The 19,831-nt window shown below is 41.0% G+C and overlaps 1 long non-coding RNA gene across 1 annotated transcript in view; it reads right to left on the bottom strand.

Annotated features, from left to right (window-relative positions):
• LOC138923054 (uncharacterized) overlaps positions 1 to 17,728 on the bottom strand; it is a 29,677-nt gene extending 11,949 nt beyond the window's left edge. The window contains exons 1-2 of the long non-coding RNA XR_011436186.1: positions 17,066 to 17,728; positions 6,678 to 7,015 (exon numbers count right to left, since the gene is read on the bottom strand). This is a non-coding gene — a long non-coding RNA (uncharacterized lncRNA). The remainder of the gene's footprint in view (positions 1 to 6,677; positions 7,016 to 17,065) is intronic.
• Positions 17,729 to 19,831: the final 2,103 nt, after the last annotated feature.

The raw sequence follows: 19,831 nt of genomic DNA on the forward strand, positions 1-19,831 counted from the left end.
CAAATGCAGAGTTGGTCTTCCTAGCACAACTCTCAAGGTTCCTTCCCCCTCCCACCATGGGAGCAGTAACAGTGGTAGACAGTGTCAATTGATGAGCAGTAGGAGAAGACAAAGGAGACCATTATGATATGCCTTGAAAAGGGATCCTGAAGAGAAACCGTACATTTCAAACTAGAGTAGCTTTCTTCCTAGTAATTTTCTCTACCTTCAAGAAGAGTAATAAAAGAATGGTGAGAACCTCCTTCCATTGTGCTTCCTTCCCCCAAAATCAAGTTTAATCTCCTTAGGGTCACAGAGCTACCTGCTATGCAAATCTTCTCTATTAGAATTGTTGGGGCTGCATATGATAGGCATATTGAAAGAAAAATAAAAATATCAAACCAATATACAAATGGATTGTAACTAAGTTATATTCATATAGATCTAGGATAAATACTTTTGGCCATTATTTTTTTGAGAACAGTGGTGACCTGATATATCCAAAGACAGATTCATCTAGAGATGAATCTCTCTTTGCACAGCCAGTGTAGTAAAGCAGATGAATCTGGGACCTGGAGATGGAAGCCTTGATGAAAGTGAGTTTGGGTTGGGAATCAGCACTTCTCTAGATTTCTGGGTTCCCTAGATTTATCCAAAGATTCTTCCATTCTTTTGAAAGCCACTAGGGAAGTCCTTTCAAGAGCTTTAGATATGTGTCTTTAGCTGTCTTCTGGACATTCTTCATATACATCCACCCAATTCATCTGCCAAGCCAGAGACTTGGAAACTTTCTGTCATTTCCTTATCTTATTCCCTATATTGGTCAGTATTCCATCAGAGAAGCAGAACCATTATGGATGTTACGGACTAAGGAATTCATTGTAAGAATTAGACCTCATACAATTATGGGAGAAGTTAGGCAAGTAAAATCCTAAAAGGATCAAAGAAAAATCACTAACCTGCTGCTGGAGTGGAACTATGAAGAAGGTTGATACTAAAGTCTATGGAAGGTTGTTGGCTCTTTGTGGCAACCACCTCTGTGAATCCCAGTGAATCATCAGGTGGTGGGCCTGGGTTTACTCTTGGTCAGGAGGGCTGGCAGTCAGGAAGGAAAGATGAAAATTCTTGGGGAAGAGTGAAGAGAAACTGGAATCACAAGGATAAACTAGAACTTACAAGGAAACACTAGAACTCATGTCTGTCTCTCTCTGCATCTTACCCCAATGACCAATGGAAAAAAGATGGTACCATAAGTCTCAGAGCTGTTCATGTGCACAGCCCAGGACTTCGAGAGGCTGAAGGAGGAGATGGGTGAGAGGCAGCCAAGCTGTGGGCCAGCCTCTGCCTGGGTGAGCTGGCAGATCAGTGACAACGCAATGGCTGCTGTTTTACTTCACCTTCCAAATCATGCTCAAATGCCTTGTGTGACCACCCCTGACCCAGAACCAAACAGGGAAGAAAATTCTGGGAAATGTAATTCCAGCTCAGCTAAGTTGACAAAGTACAAAATCAACATACTCTTTATATATCTGTCAATTTCAATTCTTACAGATTTCTTAAGTATGTCCCTTTCTTTCCATCTTTACTACCACTGCACCAGTTCAGATTACTGGTCTCTCTCTTCTGGCCTATCAGCATAGCAGAGATATAAAACATTTGATGAGTTTCAGGATCCTGGTTGTAGGTACTTCAGAAAGTCATCTGCCATGACAAGAGCTCCTGCCCACTATCTCTTTGGGGCACCCAGAAATCTCTGGAATACCCTTGAGTTTGTCTGGCTTCATCATTATTGGCCAGTATTGCTGGCATCACTTCCTCTCCCCTGCTGACATACGTTCATTAGTACTGTGCATGTATACTCATTAGTGCTCAAGAATATTTATGGGCCAGAGCGGAGAGGGCAAGTAGATCATAATAGCAGCTAACATTCACTGTGCTAGGTATTTTATTTTATATATTATTTCTTATTCTCATGACAAGGTTTCAATTAATACTCTCATTTTATAAAAAGGAAAAGTTTGTATGGCTAAGTGAATCACTCAAAGTTAAACTATTAGGAAGTAGCTGAGCTTAGACTTAGACCCAGGGGTGTTTGTTCCCAAAGCATATGCTCTTCCTGTTGTACTAAAGAGCCTAGTCCCCTGGGCTGCCCTTCCTTTTGGATTTTCACAACCCCCAGGGTAGTTTATCTTTTTGGGTTTGGGTTCCTGTCAGGCTGGGTTGGATTCCATTTGTGGCAGCTGGAGAGTAGGCGCCCAGCTCAAATGCCTCCATGAGCCAGACAAGTACCATAAATGAGTGAAGAGGCAGGAAGTCGGGATGGATGAGGAGTGGTGGGGACTGTGGCAAACTGAGGAGACATTTTGTCTAAGGGGCAGAGAGTTAATCAACTCTAGCCAGTGACTGCCTGGCTGGAATGCAGACTGAATGTTACAGAAAAGTTGTGGTATCTCCTAACTTTAAATGTTGACTCAATATTTTTGTTAAAGGTAATGTAGCCCCGACAGTATTTTTAAGATGCTGTGTGGGCTAAATAGAACACTGACCAGAGGCATCTGGGGCTGCTAGTTTGCAACCTCCACTCTGGAGACCCTGTGCTAAGTTCTTTGGATTTATGTGTGTTATCACAGGCTCCTCCAGAAGTTGACCCAAATACTACGGAGGAATGGGGAGAGTCACAGGTCAACCTGTGGTTGATTTGGCTGCTTTGGAGTCCAAGAGGCCTGCAGATCTATAGGCTACTGCTGTTGAGAATCAGACAAAAGCCTAAAACCAAGGCATCAGGGCAGAAATGGACATGAAAGGAGTACACAGTGAGCAACTGTGTGGGTGACTGTGAGAACGTGAGTCAGGATGACATGTGGGGGTGTGAATCAAGTGTGGTGTGAGGTCGGCATGGAGGACTATGAGCAGAAAGAGAAAAGGGAAGAGAATGACGACCAATGGTAGGAGGAAAGGGAGAAAAGGAGAGAGGAGGGAGAAGCCACACACACTTTCACCAGTGCAGTTGCAGATGTGTTCCATCTGCCAATGTTTATCTTCCCCTAAAATGTGCAGGGATGAGTAGGGGTTAATGCTCATTAGGCCAGAGATGGGCAGTTGCATGGCCAAGGCAGATGCATTCAGGAATTTCTGCTGGCTCCTGCTTTCACCAGAATAGTTATAAACTGTTCCCTCGTATCTTTGCACTACCTGCTTAGAAATGTCACGGCTTGGTTTGGGCGTCTCAGAATCCCAACTGAACGGATAAAGGTTGGCTAAGTAAAGATGATGGCTATAATTACAGTACATGATTCCAAGACATTCCTGCCTTCCCTATCAAAGGGTTAAGACCTGTGGTGAAGGAACCAGGACCACTGAGTTAATGTTGGCAAACATTTTAATATGTAAGCAAGTAAATTCACAAAACCGAGTGCATTGCCAGCTGGCCCTGCCACGACAGTGAAGGGACAAGGGCAACAATGTAGCAGGCAAGTCACAGTGGCAGCCATCACCTCAGAGAGGGCTCTGAGGTGGGCTCAGAGAGGGCTTCTGCCTCCAGGGCTCTCTAATTTCGTGACCCCATTCTTAACCCATCATGTTCCTTTAGGAGGCCAGAAGAGGTTGAATGCATATTCTGAAACTTCTTTTTTCCACTTTGTTTGAAAAAATTATACAATTTGAGGTAATGCTCATATGATGGATATGCAGTTTTCACATCATAAAACGCAGGTGCTAAGTGAGCCTGTTGTGTGCAACACTCCTACGCAGAAACCAGCAGTGAGAGAGCCCCAGAGTCAGCTGCCCCGGCACATTTCGCATTTTTCTGGGCAGGAAGGGAGGACAGAGGCTTTCTTGGATGCACAGGGTAGTGGGCTAGCCTGATGGATTCTGCTTCACGAAGGATTCAAAGCCCTGCTGATGTTTTGGAAAAAACACCATCATTTTACTTAACTTGGTATTGTTCTTGCCAAATTTTAACAAACTCCTTTTTCCCAATTCCAATCTCCATCTCCAAGAAAAAGATTTTAAAAAATCAATTAAGAGCCAGCCCCCCGCAGCCTAGTGGTTAAGTTCGGCGTCCTCCGCTTCTGTGGCCTGGGTTCAGTTCCTGAGCACAGATCTACATCACTCATCAGTGGCCACAGGTACATTTTTTCATCAGAAAAATAAGGGGCTTAGACTTAATCTTCTTGAGTCAGGAATATTTGCAAGGATATGATGAAAACTATTGACCATTCTCCACAACAATGCATAGGCCTACAAAGACTCAAACCACTTCAGACTCTTCTCTGGACAATGGTTCTTAACTTGCCAGTCCATCAGAATCACCTGGAGAACTTTAAAAACTGTAGATACCTGGGCCCCATCCTAGAACAATTAAATCAGTATAGATCACGGGTGGGGCCTGGGTACGGTATAATCATAAAAAAAAGCTCTTCAGGTGATTCTAAAGTACAATCAGGGCTGAGAATTAAAGCCTGGGGGCATTAACTGAACTGAATAAGAAAAAAAGTTTAGAAGAAAAGAAAACCAAGAAGCAATATGCCTCTAAAATACCTAACTGGAAGGATATACTACACAAGGTGTGAGAGATGAAGACAAGATGGCAAAAGACTTGCTCCTCATTGTTAATTCCAGATTATTCTTGCTCCCTCCACCCTAAAAACAAAAAACCTGCTTTGAATTGCACGCCACAAGGCCCAAACCACTAGATGGTCTCCTTGTTCCAGTCTTCCCACTTCCCACCAAGGTCCCTTTTCTTCATTCCTTGAGATTTTTACCTCTTAGCTAGCTGTCACTCACTTCCTCCAACAATGCTCCTGACAATTCTTGGTGATTTAAATGTTCATATAGATAATTCTTCCGATATTCTGGTCAGTCAGTTCCTTGACCTCGTTGGTTTCAAAGATCTTGCCTACACCATTCCTCTGTCACTCACTTTCACGGTCATATCCTTCTAGACTTTGTCATTATCAATCACTTTCACCCCTTTATAACTTCAATTCCAGGCATTCTACCCTCTGACCACCACCTCCTACCTTTCCAGCTTTTTCTCTCTGGTGTCCCAACTCCAACAACCATTCACTTCACCACTCATAACTTATTGACCCTACTAACATTGGATTGTCCCTTACTCCATCCTCCTGTCATCACTTCCCTCCTTCTCTATCACTATTATTGTCCCCTTTCTCACCTCATTGTCTTCACCTGGCAAAAGTACAACCACGATTAACATGTCCACCTCTACACCTACTTCATGTTCACATGCACACAGCTGGGCTTTGTCAGAGAAAAATATGCATCCACGCCAACTGGTCTTGCTAAAAATGCATAACCATCAACCTCAAATGTGCCATAGGGCTGCCTGATAATCTCACTAAATTCCCTTGTCCATTCACTCTCCCTAACTCCTATATAATTATCTCACATTTTATCCTCTCTTCTTATACCTCCTTTCTTATCTACATTCTCAGCTACTGACTTTGCTTCCATTTTCTCCAAGAAAATAGAAGCAATCAGAAAAGAACTTCTTCATGTTCTCACCACCACATCTGCCCACGTCGCTGCATCTGTGCCCATATAGTCAGCTTTCCCTCCTGTTACGCTGGAGGAACAATTTGTGCTCCTATCTAAGGGCAAGCTGCCCACTTACGCACTAGACTGCACCTTCACTTAATCACCAAGGACATCACCACAGCAATTCTCTCTCCTCCTATTATCAATTTTCTCATTTCTAATGGATCATTTTCATTAGCATAAAAACTGCCTGTTATTTTTGTCATTTTGAAAATAGTTTTGACTGTTCATCCCTCTCTACTTACTACTGCATTTCTCTGCTCCCCTTTACCACAAAACACTTTGAAATAATCTTTTCCCACTGACTCTATTTTCTTTCCTCCCATTCCTTCTTAAAGCCACTTTTCACTGAGGTTTTGTCCTCAAGAATTCACTGAAGTAATGCTTTTCAAGTCCACCAACTACTCCCACGTTGCAATATCCAGGTCAGTTGCAGTTTACATCTTACTCCATCTCGCAGCATTTCTTTGGGTCGATCATACCCTCTTTCTTCACTTGGCTTCCACTCTTGGTTTTTCTCCTTCGTCAGTGTCCATTCCTTCTCAGTTTTTTTTTGCTGATTGCTCCTCATCATCCCAAACTCTGAACCTTTAAGGCTTAATTCTCATACTCCCTCTTTTCTCCATCTATACTAACTCCTTGGTGATCTCAGCCAGCTTCTCTGCCGTAAACACCTCGTGCATGCTGATCACTCCAAATTTACATTTCCAGCCCTGAACTCTCTCCCCAACTCCAGACTTGTACTTCTAACTGCTTCCTTGGCATTTACTCTAGCTACTTTTGCTGCCTGAGATGTTCTTCCAGCAGAGATTCAGGTGGCTTACATCCTCACTTCATCTACAAGGCCTTCGTTGTGCACACTATGAAAAATAGCACCTACTCCCAACCCCCACACTCCCTATCTTCCTCTGCTTTTTCTCTCCTAAGCAGTTATCAGTGTCTGATGTACTTTGTATTTTATGTTTTTATCCTTTCATTATCTCTCTCTGCCCACTAGAATATAATCTTCATGAAGTCTGGGTTTCTTGGTCTAGTTGCCTGGCACAAAGTGTGTATTCAATAAATAATTGTTCATTGAATGAATGATCCAAAACTCTAGATTCGGAAAAGCAGCAGGAGAACATAGACAGTACCCTTACCTGCGTGTTAGATCACTAACAAAGAGAACTTGAGGGGAATTTTATAGACTCTCCTCATTGGCCTCTGAGTGGTGGCAGCTGAAGTTAGCTTGTTGCGACCCAGTGACTAGATGGAAAACCCAGCTGTAGGCAGCGGCTTGATCTGCTTAGCTGCACCCCTTGGGAGGGATACTCCACATCTGTGCTGTGGATGTGCCTTTACAAGTCTGACCGGAGCTCCCAGAGTGGATCCTGTAGTACTTGTCTCAATTGATGCTCCATGAGGGTGTCTCCATGGTCACAGGCACACTGCTGGAAAGTCACAGATGTAACAGCACACTTAAATGGTCAGACAAGTCCTGCAATAAAGGAGCCTCGTTTAATGCTCTTCTCATGCATATTTAATCAGAGAAAACTTTTGTTTATAACTTCTTACTATTTACTTGAATTGCACTTTTAGAAACCCTCAATCACAGCAGGATGAAGTACCTGAGAGACAGTGTGCAAAGCAGGACCCCGAGGGATAACTCTCCTCTTCATGCACTCAGCCAACCCACTGCAGCTGCTTTTGTCAGAAAATACTAAGATTTGAGTAGTTAAGAAAATAAAGAAAACAGGAACAAGGAAAAAAGATGGGGAGTTGTAGTAGTCCAAGTTGAATGTAGCGAGCATGGGTTCTGGTCAAAAGAGAAACACCTATCAGGCTGCTTTGTTAGGAGAATGACTTCTAAAAGCCGGAGTTTTGTGTTTTTTGCCATTGTTGGAGTTATGACAGATTTTGGTCACCACCTGGGGTCACTGTGATGATCTTCTGTGACGGCAATATTAAGGATAAACTTGGAGGGAGGTAGGAGTCTTAATTAGACACGTTCATCCTGAAGAGCGTGCGGAGAGAGGGGAGGACTCAGCCACTGTCTGCCAGGTCAGGAGGAAGGAGTTTATTGACTAAGTAAACTTATATACGAAACCCTCAAGTTTTTTCCACACTTGTGCTGGGAGTCTCCCCTTGTTCCTCCAGGCTCCACCTCCTGAGTCATTTCCTAGCCACCTGTCATTATAATGCGTGTGTGTGTTGGGGAGGGCGGACAAGGTATAGGGCCTGGGAACTGTCCCAATTTACCATACCCGAGGCAGCACTGTCACCACATTTAAGAGCAGATGTGGCAAAGGGCTTCAACGTTTAGAGGAAAGCAAGGGAAAAAATGCTATTGTTGGAAACTAGGTCCTATAAGAAAATATTAAACCAGTTTGGTTAACAAGTTAGAGAAGAGCAGACCACATGGTGTCTTCAAATATGTGGAGGTTTATTTAAGGGTGTGAGTCATCGTGCTGCTGTGGCAGAATTTGGAGATGTAAACTAAATTATAAGGTATATTTGCCAAGTGTGAGAGTATTTTTGTGGATCCTAAAGCTAAAGTCCAAATGCGAATTCTAATAGACAACTTACATCCTGGAGGACTTGAAGGCCATAACTATGGTTTTTCAAACCAGTTGGAAGCAGCTGTTTGACAGGCGCCCTCTGACCTCTCTGAGTTGGCTTCTATGCAGACAGGACAGCCAACTGTTATGAAAGGGGGCGCTCCGTCTTCTACACTGTTAGGTGGAGTCTCCTAGCATGTGACTTAACTGCATAAGTCAATGCTTCAGTCTTACCTTAGTAGGGACAAATTCACCCTACCTTTTTATCTTTTATTTACCTTAGAAGGCCTTGCTAACCGATTTCTACAAGAACAAATTAGAAGTTCATGAAGAGAACTTGATCAAGATTTTGCTCAATCTTTAACACTCCTTAGAAACCTGTCAGCTTTCTGGGTTTTTTTGTTTAAAGCGTTCATGTTCAGAGGCTCTTGGGGGTCTCCATAAAACACTGGGCACAAGGCAGTCCTTCAGCTACTCTGGCTGGTAGCAATTACACCTCTGTGACAATCATTGCTCTGAAGACCCAAACTGAGCCAGGCAGGGAAGTAGAAACAGAACAGAATGCTTCAGACACGATTTTATCACTTCTTTAGAAACTAGCAACTTATTTTTGGATCTTGTGTTGGTTTTCCAGACATCTCCTGTGACTAAAACAAGAAAAAACTAGTATATAAGTTTGATTGAATATTAAAACAATGAAGCTGACTACTAGATGTGATTATATGCTACAAATCTTTAAAACTAATATTTACTGTGTGCGGTAGATTGTAATAACGGCCCCAATTTTTCATGCCTCCCTCTATCCATATCCTTTGTGTATGCTGACTTCCTGCCTTGCTGACTCTGAGCTTGGCCACTCCGACTTGCTTTGGCTAATGAGAGTAGTAAACTCAACACAAGCAAAGACTTGGAAAAAGTTGCTGTTTCCATTTTCTCTCTTGGACCCGTGCCACCACCATCAGTATATGGCTGGGCTGGAGGGACGTTAGAGCCATGTTAAGAACTTTAGTTGTCTGGGCCAAGGCCAACCTGCCACTGGCTGCAGATACATGAGGGAGCCCAGCCAAGATGAGTTAGGCGTACCCCAGATTGGCAAAGCTATTAAGCCATCCCATAAACTCATAAGAAATAATAAATGGTGGTTGTTTTTAGGCACTCTATTTGGAGGTTGCTGGTTACACAGCAATGGCTAACTGATACACTGTGCTTCTTAGGTGTTTCAGGAATCCATCTGCTTGAGGGATTATTTCTTAAGAATCTCCAGAGGCTGCTTTTGGGAGCATGTTGAGGTGTCAGTACAAACACCAGTTATTTGATTCAGGCAAAAGTGCCTGCCACTTGACTCTCTCTTAATGTCTGTTGGGGTATTACATTAGTGTTAGGAGATAGAGGGTAGTAGTTTTGTCAAGGCTTATTTACTATAGATAAGTGACCCAGAGGGTGCTGTAATTGGCCAGGTGGCAAATGAGAATAAACAATTGACTGTTAGTGAGATGACTGATGCTGGAACTCTGCTAGGTAGAAGCTGGGGATTGGCTGCCCTTGGTTTTCTGGAGATACGGAATCATGCTGACTAAATAACAGTAATAACAATAATAATAATAATAATGGCTAGCAATTATTGGCTATAATAATAATAATGGCTAACAAGTATACTCTAGGTATTGTATTAAGTGCTTTACATGCTTTATCTCATTTAATTCTCATAATAACTCTATGAACTAGGTACTAGGTACTGTCATCTCCATTTTACAAATAAAGAAACTGAGGTTCATAGAGATTCTCTAAGGTCAAACTGCTCTTAAATCATAGAGCCAGGATTCAGACTCAAGCAGGCTGACTCCAGAGCCCATACTCTTGACCTGTATACTATAAAACCAAAATACTTTTTTTGTTGTTTGTGGTGAGGAAGATTGTCCCTGAGCTAACATCTGTGCCAACCTTCCTCTATTTTATACGTGGGATGCCTCCACAGCATGGCTTGACGAGTGGTGTGTAGGTCCATGCCCAGGATCCAAACCTTCAAATCCCGGGCCACTGAAGTGGAGTGTATGAACTTAACCACTACACCACCTGGCTGGCCCCCAAAATACATATTTTTTAGGGGAAAAAAAGGGATCTAGTCTAACTCCTTCATTTGCCAGATGGACAACTGAGATCAGAGTCTTTGGTATAAAGATTCTTTGGCTAACATGGATTGAAGGAACTCTCCCCACTCTTGGTCCAAATCACCAAAAGCTGAACAAAACCCAACCTGTTTTTGTGAGGCTTCATTGAAGACTAGCTTCCACATATAGGTATGCATTTTGTGTACCGCTAAATGGTGCCCAGGTAGGGTCTAAAATCTAGAATTCACTTCCGTCATCAAGCCTGTGCCCTGGCATAGGGCTTCCTCTTCTCAAAGGAAGAGGCACTTTTTAAAATAATTCTCTTGCACAGAGAGGGAGCTATTTTCTTTCATTTCCACAAAAGTGCTATATGTGCTGGGAAGTCCCTGCTAAAACATAAGCAAGTTGTACCCAATAAAACACAGCTAAAGACAATCCCATTTTTTCATATACAGAAAAAATAGAGAATGTGTGACTAGTTGGTGCTCAAGAAATATTTGTTGAATGAATGAATTTTAAATAAACAAAGATGCCCTCATTATGCATAGACACATAGGGACCAAGGCACATGAGACATGCAAATTTGTAACGGGAGCTAATCCATGGCACCAAATCATTCACAAGAAATGACTGAGACAATCTAATTTTGCACACTCTTAAAAAATAAAAAATAGAGCCAGCCCCAATGGCCTAGTGCTTAAAGTTTGGCATGCTCCACTTTGGCAGTCTGGGTTTGGTTCCTGGGCATGGAACCACACCACTTGTCTGTCAGTGGCCATGCTGTGGCAGAGGCTCACACAGAAGAACTAGAAGAACTTACAAGTATACACAACTATATACTGGGGCTCTGGGGAGAATAAAGGAAGAAAAAAGGAGGAATATTGGCAACAGATGTTAACTTAGGGCAAAACTTCCCCTGAAAAAAAAAAATAAAAATAAAAAAAAAAAGATAGCATATACACTGCTTTCCTGAGATGTCGCCTTATCTCTATAAATGAGGCTTTCATGAAATTCAAACTTGGAAAGTTCTGAGCTGTATTTATTCCCCATCTGAATTTACTCCCCAATCCTTCTCTTCTAGAACAAAGAAACCAATCACCCTTGTCAAGCTAGGTAGCTTGCATTACAAATTTTAATGCTTCACCAGAAACTGAGGCAAGCCAATTCCCTCCACCATTCTCACATCCTCCCCCACCGTGGCCACACCTCTGCTGACTGCAGAGATCTGAACTGAGTACTCATGAACGCCATTCTTCTCTCTCTGCCTCTAATAACGGGGTTTAACAATTGTGGTGAGTAATTTCCTTACCACTTCTGTTGTTAACAAATGCTAATAATGCTGCACGATACAGATCGAGCACGGCTACTGAAAAAGAAACTACATAAATTATTTTTTAAAGTTATCATCAAAAGAAATGCTTTTCTGCAGGAAATTTTTCTTAACTGCTCAAAGGCATTTGCCAAGCTTTCTGCTCAAGTGACCGCTTCTTTGTTAATTAACAAATGCTTCTGTTTCATTAACGGAAACAGTGTGTCTTATCTAGGGTACACCTGCAGGCTTTTTTGGTAGATGTAACTGCAGGGAAGTCACCATCCATTTTCTAGAACCTGAGTTATCTGTTTTCATGATGCTTAGGTTAATAGACTGTGGGTGGTCTCCTCCCATTTTGGGGCCCACTGAATCTCATTCTATTTGCAATAATCAGGATTGAGCTGGTGATTGGTTTCCTGCTGTACCCAATTATATATGCCAATAATCAGTTAATAAAGTCATTCATTCAATCAATCAATCATTCACGTATTCAGGCAACAAATATTTATTTAATGCCTTTCTGTGCCAGGCACTGTAAAGAAAGCAGTGAGGAAGACAGTTGCACAGGGTCTTCACACAACACGGTGGCAGAAGACAGTTATGTGAGGTTCTCCTGTCTACAAAGGAAAAAAATGACCAAGGAATTTAACACACTATTATCCAGATGAATTCTAGTGCAAAGCATAACAGAGGAATCCGATCAGTATATTAAACGGCTGAAGTTCTTGTTCCATAATAATTCCCCTAATTAATTTTCTCAACTACATTAATTCAAACGTAACTAACATTGTCATGACTTGTGTATCTTCCTAGTGTCTTACTTACACTGATGTGTTCTACTAGCATCTCCCACATTCCTCCAAGTCCAGATTATTTTTACTGAAGCTTTAGTTATGGTATGATGCTCATTGCTTGCTCAAGGTTTTAATTACCAGCAAGCTCTCAAAGACAAAACCATTTTATGAGCAAAGACTACTTCTAACTCTTGCTAATCATCTTAAAATCTTGACAGGGGTCACCAGTAGTACATGTGCTACAGAAATTATGGAAGGAAAACTCAGTGCGACTGAAAAACAAACCTCAAATGCACATCTGTCTGATCATATTTAGTGTCATTTTCACACATAAAGGCCAGCATGCTTTCATTTTCTCAGGCACATGTATAATTAGGGTTTGCCTTGTGTCTTCATAGAGCAGTGACCTGATAGCATCTAGACAAGTAGCAAATACTTCAGACCCCATAAATGTTTCCTGATGATGTAATGCTTCCTATTTATTGTTTTAAATTGCAAGTCATATTCTTTCAGATCGGTTTTAATGGTACTACATTTTTAAGGTACATGCTGCATAATGAATTCAAGAATCCCCAACTTAGAGATTAAAAAAAAATTCCTTGAAAGCAGTTTTGTCACCGTGCCTCCTAATTTTCAGAATGCTATTTAATCTACCAGTGACTAAGCTGTAGGAAAAATCTTTTTTGTTGTCATGTAAAGGAAAATGTGGGTGGAGGGAATGAGGTCTCATTTGTATCCACCTCATGATTTGGACTGTCACAGATAAAGGAAAAAGGAAATCTCTGCTCTCCCCAGGTAGGGATATGAGGTTGCTTAGAATTCCACTTTTGGGGAAGTCCACTGTCAAGGTGATGTAAATTCTCAAGTAGCAAATTGACTCAGCATGTTCCTAAGCCACAGACGTCTTAGGTGACGTTTACTAAATTCACGTCATTTGCCCATTTGCTCTCACTTGACAGACAAACCATGTATTTTCCCCACCCCATGTACACATGAAGTGGAAGTATTCTGAGCTCCCCTGTTGGTCTTGTTCTTATTCATGTTTCTAACAATCAAGACATCTGCATCTGATCATAGCTATCAATTTTAATTCCCTTCGCGTTTTCTCCATGGTATTCCGGTTAGCTTATAGTAAACAATTATAGATGATCCTCCTTTGCCTCAACGCTTTTCCTATTTCTTGAGAAGTCAGGAAAATTGTTTTACATATTGTAAATCTGTTTATAAATCAACTGGGATTGTCAAAGCTCTAACCATAATGTTCTCCAAGGCTTACACTTCTATTTAGCAAATAAATTTAACATCAGAGGTGGCAGCCACCAGTATGACATGTTTAAAGAATGATCCACAGGAAGTTTTTATTTTTTCTAACCCTGAAAAAAAGGGCAGGGAATTAATGTTTAATGGGTCCCTGTTATGTGTGAGGAAGAGTTTGAATGGGCTTCCATAAGTTACAGCCTTTCAAGGCAAAAACTTTCTGGTCAGCTTCTTCATTAAAAGACTGATGATTTTTACTGTGAATAATGAAGTTAGTCAGAGAGGGCAGAGTTGATAGAAAATATACAGAATGTAAGTCTAATGCTTATTTTCCCAAAAAGTTACATGTAATTTTGTATAATGCAGTGATTTATTGCTATCCTCATCACAGTTCTCATATCAAATCATTTACTCCCAGCACTAACAGGACTCGTCCTAGGCGATCCTATCACCTAGTCAGTAGCACAATCTTGCTGTTTCAACAGGAGCCATCACATGACCACTTACAAATGCCACCTTGGGCCAGTTTCTTAAACTTTCTGTGCCTCAGTTTTCTCATCTCTAAAATGGAGGACAATAGTAGTCACCTCATAAATGTGAGGATTAGGTAGCTTATTGTACTTCCTTGAATCTAAGTTGCCATTGACGATAAGCGGGAGCCTGGTTTCTGAGATATTAATACACAAATACGCTGTTCGAGAGTTGATTAAATACAGTAATAACTGAAAGACAGAATAAGTACAAAACTCAGAATAATGCCTGGTACATAGTATGTGTCTGATAAACGTGACCTGTAAATATCTATTAGCAACTTATGGACCAAGTGCAAAGTGGCCTTGCCAAGCCCCTTGTGGGCTGTGGATGGCTTCCTTATTCAAGACAGAACACCTGGACATGGGCAGGCGACTCCACCACCCTGGGTTCTATAAACAGGGGGCTCCATCAGTCACTTTAAAACTTTTTCTTTTTTCTGGTGGGTAAACCTCTTCTCAAAACTAACTCTTGCACAGGATCCAATGTGTAAAACAGACAAAAGAGGATGTTCTCTGATTAAAGCAAGAGTGGAGGGGCACAAAGCTTTGCTCACCTTCCCTCACCTTCAGCGGCAGGGCGGCCTCTCCCAGGACACTTTCAGGGCAGCAATATCACTTTGTTGTCCTAGTTAACACAATGAGTCTCCTAAAACTCCTACAGGTGTTTGTTAGCCAATTACTCCAAACCTCGTCAAATTTCACCTCATTGTCACCGTATTCATGGCATTTCACCAAATGCCACCTTAGTGGCGTTATCTAGTGCCTAATATGTGCACTGCACAGAACACACTTTCAATGTAGTTTCCTCAGCTGCCTCCACTTTGGTCTCCAACCTCCTTCCAATCTGGCTCATGTGACTGAGATCATCCTTCGAGCTCAAGTGAGTCACCTCACGACCCTCTCCAGACGTAGTTTAATGCTCTCAGAGGCCAGAACATGAAGGACATCAAACTTTTGTTCCATATCAGGCTTTCTGCTATCAAGGACCTTTTATTCTAATGTCTTTTTCTTGCAACCCTCCTTGAGCTCTGTCTCAGGAAGCCTCCACCGAACAGCAAATTCAACCTGATTAGCTACTATTGCATGTTAGTTATGAGTTCATGGGAAACATATACCTATCAAACAACCTTCTCTTCCTGGATCATCCACATAAAATTTAGCAGATGAGGGAAATAAGTCAAAACAGAAATACTCTATTCGGTATCCCACACAAAATTGTTCAAAGTGTTTCCTCCCTGGTAGTACCTGCTGGATTTGTGTGTGCATGAAGGACACGGTTTGGTACATGTTATGTGCAACGTAGGAACTAACTGCATAGAGGTTTCCAGAGAAGTCCGTGGTTGTGGCAGCTCAGAGAGCTTCGAACACCAAGAGCAATTAACATGGGTAAGAGAGCTCTTTCTAAAAAAAAACAGCTCCTTAGAGAATCAGAAAGTAAACATAGGATATTCCCAAATTATCCCTTCCCCAGACGCTAAGCAGATATTGCCTTTTTTACGGTTTCTCTGACTTCTATTTCTATAAAATAGGAAAAGGCAAAGAGTGTTGTTTTTCTGTAAAAGGATCATTGACTCATGATAGGAGAAAAAAACCTCTAAAGATCAAATACCAAAGGACATTTAAAAAAGGCTCTCTCTGTTCCTTAGAGAGAATATATTTTTCAACTCATTTTACTTTAAACTAATATTTAGAGACTAGAAAGCTTTATTTAACAAAACAGTTACAGTTAAAATATATAGTCATGCGTCACTTAACAATGTCATTGTCTTTGTGCAAACATCAGAGTGTACTTACACAAACCTAGATGGTATAGCTTACTAGGCTATGTAGTACTGATCTTATGGGACTACCGTCATATATGTGGTTCATAATTGACCAAGATGTGGTTATGTGGCACATGACGGTATTTTGGTTTCATGGTGCAAGGATTTGAACGAGGCACAAATAAACCAGAATGGAAGAAAACAAAGCTAGAGAGAGAGAAGAAGAGGAGAAGAAATCTAAGGTAAATGAGCCACAAAGAGAAAGGGAGAATAGAGAGATCCAGAGAGAAATCAAGGAGGAGACAAAGGGAGCAGGAGGCAGACACTTGGAGCTCTCCTAGGTTCCGTGCTTTATTTGGGTTGTGGTCTGCTGGGGGTCATTGTTCTTGATGATTACTGCTGACCTTCTTCAGTTGCCTTAATCCTTACATTTCTAAGGTCTCCATTCTAAATGTTGACCTGAACACCAACCCCATTAAAAATTATTCTCTCAACACAGCGGCAATGATCCGAGCAGTGGTTCTGACAGCTGGTAAAAATCAAGTCAAGGGCCAGAAAGTCCCTCTTCACTGTCATACCATTAAAGTTTCCCGTTGATATAGGTACACATGACAGAAGTAACAAGACGACTTCTGCTAAATATGCTGACATGACCTGTGATGGCTTAACTGGGGATATCCAAAAACAGTGAACCATCCATCTCTTAATTTCATGAAGATTTCATTTTAGTTGGCTCTCTTTATGAGCATGTTTCTTTTGTCTTCCTCTGTACTGATATCCCCCTCAGTCTCTTATTTTAAAGTTCTGGGGGCTAACTGGAGCAGAAGATGAGTGTCATTATGTTCTCATTTCCATGAGAAGGCTTGAAAAACATGGCAATGGAACAATGAGTTAAATAATTGCAAAAACTTAATTATATTTTTGGCTATTAAGTTGTTAAGAGGGCTGATTTCCTGATTGATTTTGTCTGTGCTATTCAAGACCCAAATGATTGCAGAAGTTCATTCACTTCTTTCTCTCTTCTTTTATGGATATAAAATGCCAGAAAATTATTGTCAGTCTTACACTGGACCAGGCTGTCACTGGGCAAAATAAATGAAAGAGAGACAGCAGGATATTCCAGCCCAGACTGGAAGCTGGTTATTTAGTTAACCCAGACAAGACATACATTTACATTCTGGATACCACCAAGAATAATTTTGCAAAAGGAATCCCCACCTTACCCCAAATCCACGTGTCAGAAAGATCATCACTGAGCTCTAATCCCTCGATGGAGTCTCACGAACTGCACAGGCTATTCTGCTATAACCCAATGGCACTGGCACTGGAGGCAGTTTCCTGTAGTGGAGAGAAGGGTCAGGCTCTACAGGCAGCTTCCCCCGTCACTTCAATGTGTCACTTAACATTTTTGTGCCTTGGTTTCCTCATCTGTAAGGAGGGGTAATCATAGAACGTACCCACTTCTCTCATTGTTGCTTTAAGGGAGGTAATGTCTGTAAAGCACTTAGCTATATAAGTGTTAGCTCTAGGAATTATTAATATTATCTTTTTGATTGGTCTACATCTTTTCCCAGAATGATACCCCATCCCCCTCTATTAGTAGCAGAAGTGTCTCTCAAGTGTAACTATTTTTCAGTTTAGGCTGATTTCAGGGCAGCCTTTGAGACCATTGAGTAAACCTCAGAGTCCTGTGCTTTCCTGTCCTCCACTTTGTTAATCAGTCATTCTTGTTTAGAGAGCTATCATGCACATGGTACATGGAGAATCCATATTTAAAGAATTCAAGTAAAATAAAACATTCAGCACTAAAACTGTAGCAAACACAATTGACAAATTGTGGCTCAGATGCCATTTCAGGATTCTTCAGTGCCTTGTACCCCTGAGTATGGTATAAGACTGCATTTATATGTATGTAACAATTATATATCATATCCAGCTTTGTTCTAAAACAACGGTGTTCAGCAAGGCCATGAATGCATGGATGCATAGGCCATTGTCTACAAACCGACTAAATCAAGTTCAACCATATATGTATTATCATTTTTCAAAAAAGTATGTAGCTAGGCTTGTGATGAATTAAATGCAAATTCATTTGAAAGCACTCCTGAATTCATAGTGACTGCTTGGCATTAGAATTCCTCAAGTAGGAGGAATACAAGGTGAGACATTTTTTATACTAAACAGAGTTCATACCATAAAACATAAGATTGTTGGATACAATAACAGAAAAACATAAAATCTCTGTATGGCAAAAGACCCCATAGAGAAAATAACTTCAACATATTTAATACATCTTTAATAGAAAAAGAGCCCTTACAAGTAAGAAACAACCCAACAGATGGGCAAAGAGTATGAACAAGGCTGTTCACAGAAAAGGAAATACACTGATAACAAAGATAGGAAAATATGCCAAACTTAACTGTCGATCAAAGAAGGACAAACCAATGATAGGATACTATTTTTTCACCTTAGCATACTGGGAAATATTTAAAATATTCCTAATATAAAATATTTATGAGAGTGGAAGAGGAAAGGAAACTGTTGTTGATGGGAGTATAAACTGGTATGGCACATTGGAGGGCAATCTGGCAGTTTCTATCAAATTTTTGAAAGGATATAATCTTTCCACTAAGGAAGTGAAATGTGGCATATGTATCTAAAGGGAATATATTTCGCATATGCTTAAGGATATAGATGGTTAAAGATGTTCATTGCAGCATTGTTTGTAGGAGATGAAAATTGGAAACAATCTAAATGTTGATCAGTAGGGCTATGAGTGGATGTTATGGTACAGCCATACAATGGAATAGTAATCCAGCTATTTAAATGAGATAGCCCTGTGTGTGAATACTGTATGGATTGCTGTCCCTGACATACTGTTGAGTAAAAAACAAAAGTTATAGAATATGTATAAGATTAAATTTTTATGTAAAAAAGTATACCTTTTCTATGTCTATATCTCTATGTCTCTTTTTCTATATGTCTCTGTCTCCATATATAATTCTATTTACTTCAGTCTCCATATATCTATATCTATTCCTCTATATTGTTCTATGTACATAGGAAAAGAGTCTACAATGATACATAGTAAACTCTCAAGAGTGTCCCAGGGAGTGAAAATTAGGGAAGGAAAGGGAGTAATTTTATATTTTGCTTTTTACTTTATACAATTACATCTTCTTTGAATTGTTTGTTTTATGACACACATGTATTACTTTTGTAAATACAAAGATGAAAAGTAATTTTCCAAAAATGATCCTCATTCCTAGAAACGGAAATAACTGTTCAGAATGAGGGCTGCATACAGCCTGAAGACTCCTCTCTGAGATCCTGCTGCCGCCCCTTGGGAGAACATGGGGAGGAAGTTCCTACTAACAAGGAACTCAGCAGACACCTTAGGAAGAGGACACAGCAAAGGCCAATGTTATACTTCTTTATTTTTATGACTGTGTGCAGGGCCAAGACAGAGGATGTTTACAGCCACCCATCACCCTAGGCAAGAAACAGGTGCAGGCCTTGAGTCCAGAGAGAATAGGATTTCTTTGATCATAGATATTGGACAGGAGGCCAGGGGAGGCTGGTAGAACTTGTCACATATCTTGGTATGGGTTCAGGGTGGAATCTGGCTGCACAGTATGGATCAGCCAGTTCTTTTTCTCCATCTTTAAGATTGATGGTCATGGTATGAAAGATATCTGATCTCTAGCCTCACTGATGGGTGTCATAGTTGACTGGAGACAAGCCTAGAGACAAGCCTCCTATCTGAATACCTTTGCTATGTAGGAGTGGTACATATTATAATAACTTAATATCACGCTAAACACTGGAGGCCTTTCTTCCCAGAGTGCGCCATGCAGACCATCTAATTCTACCCATGAGGGGCCAAAGCAAGTGAAAATAGAAAGAGAATATTTGACACGCAGTGGTCACAAGGAAAAGCTGTGAAGACAGGGCAAAGGTGTTGGGCACAGAGAGTATCCAGCACAGTT

Source organism: Equus caballus, chromosome 2 (assembly GCF_041296265.1).
Source record: "Equus caballus isolate H_3958 breed thoroughbred chromosome 2, TB-T2T, whole genome shotgun sequence".
Lineage (NCBI taxonomy): Eukaryota > Metazoa > Chordata > Mammalia > Perissodactyla > Equidae > Equus > Equus caballus.